Source organism: Rhinolophus sinicus, linkage group LG06 (assembly GCF_036562045.2).
Source record: "Rhinolophus sinicus isolate RSC01 linkage group LG06, ASM3656204v1, whole genome shotgun sequence".
NCBI classification, from domain to species: Eukaryota; Metazoa; Chordata; class Mammalia; order Chiroptera; family Rhinolophidae; genus Rhinolophus; species Rhinolophus sinicus.
This window is the reverse complement of record NC_133756.1, coordinates 106,574,260-106,583,958: the sequence shown is the minus strand read 5'-3', so window position 1 is coordinate 106,583,958 and position 9,699 is coordinate 106,574,260. Positions and strand designations below refer to the sequence as shown.

The 9,699-nt window shown below is 39.1% G+C and overlaps 1 pseudogene; it reads right to left on the bottom strand.

Moving 5' to 3' along the window:
• Positions 1 to 315: 315 nt before the first annotated feature.
• Positions 316 to 5,739, bottom strand: LOC109451369 (tripartite motif-containing protein 43; annotated as a pseudogene).
• Between the last annotated feature and the right edge of the window lie 3,960 nt (positions 5,740 to 9,699).

Genomic DNA, 9,699 nt, shown 5'->3' with positions numbered 1-9,699 from the left:
TTTGGTTCCTGTGATCTTGTCCATCCAGGTACCAGTGTGCAATCTCTTAATTTAGAATCCCACATTCATGTTTTTATAACTCCAAGCTCAGTAGAGAGGTGAGCAATCTCACCATATATTCTGGATAATGGGAAAAAGAAATCATTTTAATGTAAAGACGCTAAAACAAACAAAACTATTCATTTCACAGTAATTTTATAGTTAATAACAATGAGGTTACAAGAACAAGCTTAAAAGGAAATAAAATAGCACTGGTTTGCTTCAAATCGAGAAGTGCTCCCTCAGATAACCATTAGTTTCCTGATGTAACCCTGCTCATGTGTGGCCAGTGTAAATGAAAGGCCTGACAGGGAAGTTGAATATGCCATGGGGGTATGCCGAAATGAGGGAATGCTTTGCAACACCCACAAAACTTCCACTTCCGCTGTCAGCATCAAGGCACACCCCAACCCTTCCCAGAGGTTTCTCTACAAACTGACAAGTCATTGGGGCGGTGTGGTCCAGGGAGTGTAACGATTATCCTCCTTCACACATAAAAGGAGAAATGTGTCCTGAGACCCAATCAGTGTGCCATTCTTCCTTACACAGGACTCCTTACAGACCCCTACAGCCCAGTCCCAAGAGTCTTCCACGTGCAGCTCCCAATAGTGTTTGCAGAGGTGAAGACCTGGGCTCCCCACGCAGCATAATAGTTACATGTTCCAGGATCCTGAGATGCATAATGACTGTCACCCCTAAAACTCAGACTTCTCACGTCATCAAGCAGCCTGATATTGTGATTGGTTATTTCATTGGTGAAGGAGATTTCCACTGTGGAGAGAGGAGAATATTCTAGTCAAAATTAATGTTATAAATGAAATTATCTATGAGAGAAAGGGTCTCCTTAGTGTCTCACTAGGAAGAAAAAAAAAAAAATCCAAGAATAGAGGAGCAGGTCTGACTAGAAAATATTAGATTAAAATGGGGCCAGCATATTTCCTGAAGAAACACATACCTAATTACAACGGGAAAAACTTCCTAAAAATTCAGAGATCATAAAGGAGAGGGAAGTCATGTGTACTTGAAGCTGGTTATTTTCTTGACACCTGAAAAGCTGGACACCTGTGCCTCCAAATCCATAACAATATAATTTACCTCCACGATCTCTTCTCAGGGGAAAAAATATTACGTCTTAGAACAAATAAATGGGGTTATATTTACCAGGATATGACAATATTCCAGTTAAGTCGACAAATTAACACTGAAGATGAAAACCTAAACACGCCATCTGAGAAGTGCTTTCCTTCTAATCATTGTCTGCCTTTGAAAGCTGGTTCCAAATGAGGACTAGACTTCCGCTTTCTGCTAGACTAACCCTCCAGGTTCAGGTTTACCATGGAGCTCGATATATGGCCTCATCACCAACTTACTTCATTGTTGTTCATAAATTCTTGATTTCCACAATAATTTTTATTTGCTTTTTCCTAATCATATAATTTGAAAAACACATTACACATTCTATGACTCAGAAACTTTACAGTAAAACTTTAAAAAAAGAAATCTAACTTACTGCCCTTAGTTGAAATTGGAATATTTTGAATATCCAGTTTTCTATGGCTCAGCGAGCAACTGACCTTTCATGTGATGATACTTCTAGGACTCCCACAGACCTTTTCTGAAGCGTGTCTTAATTTTCATTTTATAAGTAACCTATCAAATATATAAGTAATTGATAATCCTGATCCCATGTACTGTTACACCAGCTTTCACTTTATTTTTTCCCTAGTATAATGACTATGTGACTAAGTAGGACCACAAATGCCTCTTTGCAGGCTGTTCTTCTCTACATGATGAAGAGTAAGAAAGAGGAAAAGATCACCCATACAAATCATTCTCGAAGGGCCCTGCCAGGTGTTCGCACCAATGTGCGACACTCACCTCGGAAGCCGTTGAGCCTGTCCACCAGTCCAGTGATGGGCCACGCAGGCAGTTGTGGCTGCAGAGGCTGCAGCACGTGCAGCTGCACCCGCTCACTCCTACAGGGAGGAAGGTGCAATTATGCTTTCTGGTGCCCAAGGCTTCTCAACCACACATTGTTCAAGAAAAGTCCTCATCGTTTAATTGAACGTTCTTCATTTAAATCTTTTTCTGCACAATCGTGGAATAGGACTGTACCATTCTTAGGGAGTCTCTCTCACTTTTCTTCTTGGCCTGCTTCCACCCCCATTTCTCAGAGGTAATTGACTTTGTCACCTGATGTCTAGGAAAACCTCATCTTTGCATTTTAATTCTTACTGATTTTGAAATCTAAAATCATAAATGACTGGTCTTCTGGAAACTGCTGATTGAGCCCAACTATATGTAGCTCCCTCTACCACAGAAAGGAAAAAGGCAAACTTCTCATCAAGGGAACAAGAAATCATATTCAGTAAAACATGCACAACATGTGCATACAAAAATAATTGGGCATAATCGAAGAAATGATGTCTGCACTTTGGTAGAAGTAGCTCGATCTCGCTCACAGCCCTCATGTGCCCCAGTTAGCACTGAAGACGAAACTTACCTTGTCAATTTATCTCCTAATTCCTGTCAAGAAAGAAAAGAGAAGGTTAGAATTCATTTAAAAATCGTGTATTCTGCCAACCAGTCTTAGGGTTTGGGAACTTCAGAAAAGTACTAATCACCACCACCCAAGCTGTCCTGTAAATTCATTTTCCTTTTACTCCATAAGGATAATCTTGGCACAATATATTGTTAGAATCTAAATTCTTGATGAACTAGAACCCTGAGGGTGAGCAGAGAGGACAAGTGTGTGACTGCGCATAGCTGCCACCCTCAGCTCTCTGTGGACTTTGTCCATCCTAAGGCTTTTCCCAAAGGGCAACATGCCCCAAATTCATGGCAAATGAAACCAAGGTCATCCCAACAGGATGAGGAAATATACTAGAGTTTTTACCACATGTCTCCACATTTCCCAATTATGGACCAACATTGAACGTCTATGATTAAACTGTTTCTTTCTAGTGTTCAGTGAAGGAAGCTGCCAAAGGAGATTTTGAGCAGGGAAATATTCCCTGGGGAATCTCCATGATCGCAGTTCTATAAAGCCTGCTTGTTCATGGTTAGGTCAGGAGTTGCCGCTAATTTCCCATTGGGATAGACCCCTTCTCCCCATAGATGCAGGAGGTACAGAAATATATCTTTGTTACCAAATAATGGAAGTCAAAGGTGTGGGCTTCTGATAACATAAAATATTTCTAGACAGGTGCTCAGTTCCTACCTGGAGCAGCTCTGCATCTGGTCTATGGCACATGTCCACGAGCTCCTCATACATTGCTCTTAGGCTTATCTTCTTCTCAACCATTTCAGCTTGACGTTTCTTGAGTTGTTTAAACATCTCTGAGCCTTCCTTTTCTAGGCTCTTTACATGTTGCTTTTCTTCCTGATGGAGAACGTCACGCAGTGCATGATAAGCAGACCTTGTGAAGTGCTCATGTCGATACACGTAACTCTGCAGGGAGATGGATTTCCTAGATCACATGCTCAGGCCAACCTATTCTCCTTCACTTAAACAGCATCTAGTTTGCTGATTCTTGTTGTCTACCAATAAGCTACGTATATTTTAAATTCATGTCCTCCTACTTGTCAGACACCACAAACTCATTCCTTTCCTTTATTTATATTCCATTCTTAACTATACCAACAACCCATCCCACTCTTCTCTCAAACCACTTCCACCCGCTTCATGAGTTTCTGAAACAACTGCAGAAAAGCTGCTCATTGATAATTTCCTTCACACTCATCCTCTCAAATCCAAAAGACCACAGGCAAACATTATATACAATATTCTGATCTTCAGGTTTGTGAATTCTTCTCTAGTGTCAAAGCTTGACCTCTCCCTCTTAGCAGCAATGTTGCATTTTACTCTGAGGATTACAAACCATCAGAAATGATCTTCGTGAAATTCTCACCATCTGCCCTCAAACTGATGTCCACCCTCCCAGCCCTTTTTCTGCCCTCCTTTCTGTATGGAATGTGCTTCCATTCTCCATAAGGCCACTGGCTCCTGTATTGTTTACAAGGACTTTACTCCTCATTCCATCGCATATTCCTCCCAACAGTTATAGATTCACTCTCTTACTCTCCAAACCCAGTCTTTTTCTTTGTTCAATTTTGTCATTATTTTTAACATGTTACATTTTTTCCTACTTGAAGCAATATTGTTCACTTTCTCTTCCTGCAGTATTAGTTCCAATCATCACAGAAATAAATCTTAAATTGCTGGTCAAAGTTCCTTTTTATCCCCCTGGGCTCATTGTCCTAGTCAGACTGAAATACCTGCAGTTCTCAGTGATATGCTCTTTAGTTTCTGTTAATAGAATGTATGACATACAGAAATGTCAGCTTGAAATATCGTGGAATTTTTAACATCTAACTTATCCTTCAGAACTGGGATTGATTTTACACCTAAGAAATTTTGCCCGAGACCCTGAATAATGATTACTGAGTTGTCCAAATCACACTATGTGCCTCCTTCTGAGACAGGTTACATATCTCTGATGGTTCTTTTTCAAAGTGACTGAAACATTAGTCTAAAAATCCTAAAAGTCTTGCTACCATAAGCTGAAAACAGAAGTTTCTTGTTTAACCTTCTCACAAAACTTTATGACACATGATGCTTTCAGCTCAAATTGTTAATGGATAAGTTTCTAGCATGTCAGTGTCAACCTGATTCAGAGGGAAATACAGTCTCATACTTACCATCCAATGGTCAGATAACCTACCATCTTTACTGAGATTTCTTTGGATTTCTTAGATCTTCTCCCATAATGATGTCATTTGGTTTGACAGCTTGTTCTGGAAAATAACTAAATTTTAGTATCAGAAAAGCAAATAGATTTATGTTTCAGACCCCAAATCATAGATGCTAGGTAAAAGTACTTTAGGGAGAGTTGGAAGGATCATCACGTTAACCTATTCACCCTCACTAATGATCAATTTTAGATGATTAAGACTTTAGAACCACAAATATAGTCATTTGTCAAGGGACACTCAGTAAAATTGTGATTTTATTTAGCATGGCTCCTTTTCAGATTCTGCGACATCTTGCGTAGAATTTGGAGCTAGTGATGCTTGTATATTCTAATTCCAATTTACTCTACCCTACTTCTTTGCCCAGTGTTAGTAAATATGTACATCGCAGAAACCCTTATTTTCTTCACAGCTTGATCATTGTAACTGGCATTGGGTAAAGAGGATTTAATCATCACGATCCTCACATCCTTATCATCTCTTTGCTGTACCATCCCCCCCCCCCCCCCAGCTTTCTAAGTGCTCTCAGAGGTATCACTTACCCGGGATTCCTCAGCAGCCTCTTCACTGGAGCAGTGTCTGTGAGCCTCATGCTCCTGAGAGCTGGAGCAGAGCAAACAGAGCAGGCTCCTCTCATCTTCACAGAAAATCTGCTTTGTCTCTTTGTGTAAAGCACACATATGTTCCTCAGAGCTCAGGAATTGCCAGAGACTGGCTTTTCTGGCAATGGACACCAGAGTTTTCAGAAGAATATTGGTCTTCAACTTTGCTGTGGTGGTTCCTGCACAGAGGACAATGAGCAGGGCTCTCAGCTTTCTCCCAGGAAACAGAGAGACATGGCAAACAGAAGCTGTGCCCACATCCCATGGTGACTGGGTCTATAAGGTAATTCACGCAGATGAGACAGGTGAGTTCTTCCTGGAAGGCTTGTAAGATGTCTGAGTTCATTTTTCTAAGGGAAGAAAATCAGGCATTTATTCCTCTGCCCTGAATACACAAAGGTCTAAGCAAAATTTGACTCAGATTGTGGCTCAATAATGTTGTGTCTGGAGCAGAACAACCTTGGTATTGCCTATGACATAAATGGAAAACCAAGACATAGGAGAGCTCTCAATCTCTGTAGAGAACTTTCTTGGTTTTGAACCAACACTATCCACTTCCTGGCCTGTTTTCTCCATCATAAATAAGAACCTGTTTTTTTGAGGTCTTAATTTTTCCAAGTAGATTGAGTTTCAGGAGTTTGACCCAACTTATAGCTCCAGGTGGTGGGTCCTGAAAATTCTAAAAATTAATCATAATGCTCTATGTCAATCATTGATGTAGCATAGGATATTTGACTAAGCTTCTACTTTCCTTATTTCATGTAGTTGTGGAGCATTTTTTTTTTTTGTGGTTGTCCTTTTTAACCTCAATCAGAATCTACATCCCAAAACCGTATTTTTTTACAAAACACTATATGAATACATGAAGAGTTAATAAAGAAAGTAAATGTTGTCAAATTGGTTCAAATTTTAACCTGAATCTTTGTACACGATTATATCAATGTATTGAATTTGCCCTCCTCTCATTATTATCTATGCTACTCTAATCAATGAAACCAAAATTAAAGAAAGTGGCTATATCTTCCAATTCTTTAAAATGATTACCAAGAACCCCTTCACATTTTGACAAGATATAATGTACCTAATGAGCTCCAAAAAAACAGCATGGTTTTCAAAATTTGTGTTGAAAAAAAACCAAAAAAACGTTCTTATCTATACAAGCTAAATACAGATGTCCCTCAAATTTATCATACGGCCACCAGTGTCACTTTTCTAGCTGTCCAATTATTTTAAAGCTTCTTTAAAATTTAAGTAAAAAAAACTCATGTTTTTTAAAAGAAATATTTACTTCATTTTCATACAATAATTTTTCAAATCATTGAATGCTTATCTAGTTATATGTTAGAAATGTCTTCTCTCTTGTGTATACAGGCAACTGATTAACTAAAATGAATTGCCATATTAATTCCAATACACATACACACCAGATGTGAAAACTAAACAGGAATGGAATCATTTTCACTAAGTTGCAAATGATGTAATTTCACAAAACAACCACAGTTTGCGGATAAATTAAAATTAGGAAATGTTTTTGTTATCTGTTAAAAAAGTTGCGGGAACTTCTCTATGTTCAACTGTGTACTCAGCTAAGGAGCATATCCATGGTCTCTCCAAGGCTTGCTGTAGAAGCAATAACACAAAGAAGTCAGCTCAGAGATTGAACCTTCCACGTGTGGTAAAGGTAGCTTTCAAAAGTGTCCCCAGCCAGGTGAGTTCCAAACATTGTTCTGGAGAAGAATGAGTTTGGCTCCCTGAATCTCCTTATATGGAGTCTCTAAAGACCACACCCATTTCTTCCAAGTGATTACATTTCAGAAGTCTTCAGATAGGTTTAATAATGGATGATTGGGTTTCTTCAAACTAAGGGAAAGGGTTAATGTAACAACTTTGCTAATCACCCTAAACAAACCTCTACAGACATAATCTAATCAAGGGGTAGTGATTTTACAACTGATGAACACTCACATGCCTCTTTATATCTGAATTTCTCGAAATCAAGGACTTTTATTTTTAATTTACAGAAAGATACAAAGGATTATTTCACCAGTTAACAGTTTTAGAAAATGTCTGATCACATGGTGTTGTGCAGGGTGCCAGGCGGGGTCTCTGCTCCCGCTCCCCACAAGAGAACGCAGGATATGGTGAGGCCAAAAAGGAACACCCACGGAGCCATAGGTAGGGGAGTCATACTACTATATTCTTGCTGGCGGCACTATAGTCTCACTGGAGGCTGGATCCACACTGTCCGCAACCCGCCATCCACGCTTGCCAGCCCAGCCACCATCTTCTTGCTAACCCCCATTTTTCTCTTTCTGCTAGCGTAGCCACAGCAGTTATATTAGTGGCCAATGGCTCACTGGTTACAGTTGACGGCCAACTAGCCACAGCTGATGGCCATCCAATCACAGTTGATGGCCATTTACTACCTGAGCCAGCACCTTTCTATGTGAGGCCGAGAGCCTGGAAACTGCTTTCTGGGGCTCTGCCCCCACACATGGAAATATTTCACCTGAAGTTAGTTTAATTATGTTCTGTCATGTAGGACGTGCTTTATTTTATTTATTGGTATATTTTTGTATTTTAATGTAAGACTTTAATGTAAAAACACCTTGGCCACCACTCTTGAACAGAGATTCGTTCTGCCCCTTACAGTCCAGATCAAGCCCCCCAAAGGTTCCCAGCAACAGCAGGACAGGAGATTCTTTGCCTGGACTTCCAGAACCCAGCTCTGGGGGACAGTAGAGAATGGCCCTAGCTCAGAGACCACTGCTCACCCAAGTCAATTTATAACTGGCATTGAAACAAAGCAGAAACAACAATAAAAGATTTAAAAAAAAACAAAAAAACATTTTTTAAAGAGTAACTCATATCCCCACTCTGTCACAACTTGATATTAAATCTGGACACCTCCCTTTCCTTTTCCCACCGAACACTCAGCTTGGGAATGCAGAGGCTTTGGAAAGAGTGGGAATCATGACCTGGCCTTTAAATCTTTCAAAATATAGCACACCGAATATCTATTTCAACTGGATGATGCTTATAAGGGTTTACAATCATGCTTTTTTAAAAAGATCTTAAATTCCAAAAGCACAACCACTCTCATTTGGTCTGTGTATGGTGAAAAGTACTGTAAGAACTTTATTTTCCAATTCTTAACCATTTTTTCTAGTATCCTCCTTTCCTCCGTGAAGTATGGAAACACAAGTTAATTAATACAATAATATGTTTTTTCCCCCAAATATTCATAAAACATTTCTAGGAGTAATGATATTAAAGTGATTTCATTTTATAACTTTGATACTCTATAGTTTACAAAATGGTGGATGTCAAGGGGCCCTGGACATGTGCACATTTTTTCTCAGAGACATAGTGGAGCTTTAGATTGCCTAACACTTCCCCACTCTGGAATCTCTAGAGAGGATTACAGAGGAACCCCTTATGTGTTTGTTTAATTAGCATCCTGCCCTCAGGCAACAGCTATGAAGATAAGCTACTTTGAGCTCTGTAGTTTAAAATAAAGATAAGGGACTTTACTTACATCTGCAAAATCCTTTCCTAGTAGCACTTAAAGTATATAGAATAACTGGGAGAAGGTGTGTGTATGCTACAAAATGGCTGCTACCTCATTTCAGCCCTGATAGTTCTGCCTAGCCATATTGTCAGTCAAAAAACCATTATGAGGTTCTATGCTGTTTTATTTTATTTATTTATTTATTTATTTTAAAATTGAAATTTTTTATTAGTTTTAGGTGTGCAAAACAATGTAATAGTTAGACATTTACACCCCTCACAAATAACCTCCCTCCCCCACTCTAATACCCCTCTGACATCGTATATAGCTGTTACAATTCCATTGACTCTATTCCCTATGCTGTACTCCATATCCTGTGACCATATGTACGTTAAATTATAGCTGACATTCATTATTATTCAGCTTCAGCTTCAGGTGTACACTGTAGTGGTCAGGCATCTACACTGTCCATGAAGTGGTCTCCCTAATAAGACAAGTATCATGACATGGAAACAACCGAAAAACCCATCAGTAGATGACTGGATTAAGAAACTGTGGTACATTTATACAATAGAATATTACTCAGCCATAAAGAAGAATGAAATCTTACCATTTGCAATGATATGGATGGACCTAGAGAACATTATGCTAAGTGAAATAAGTCCGATGGAAAAAGACAAATACCATATGATCTCACTTATATATGGATTCTAAATAAAAGAATGAATGAGCAAACTAATCAGAAACAATCTCAGAGATACGGTATAGAGAAAATACTAAGGGTTGCTAGATGGA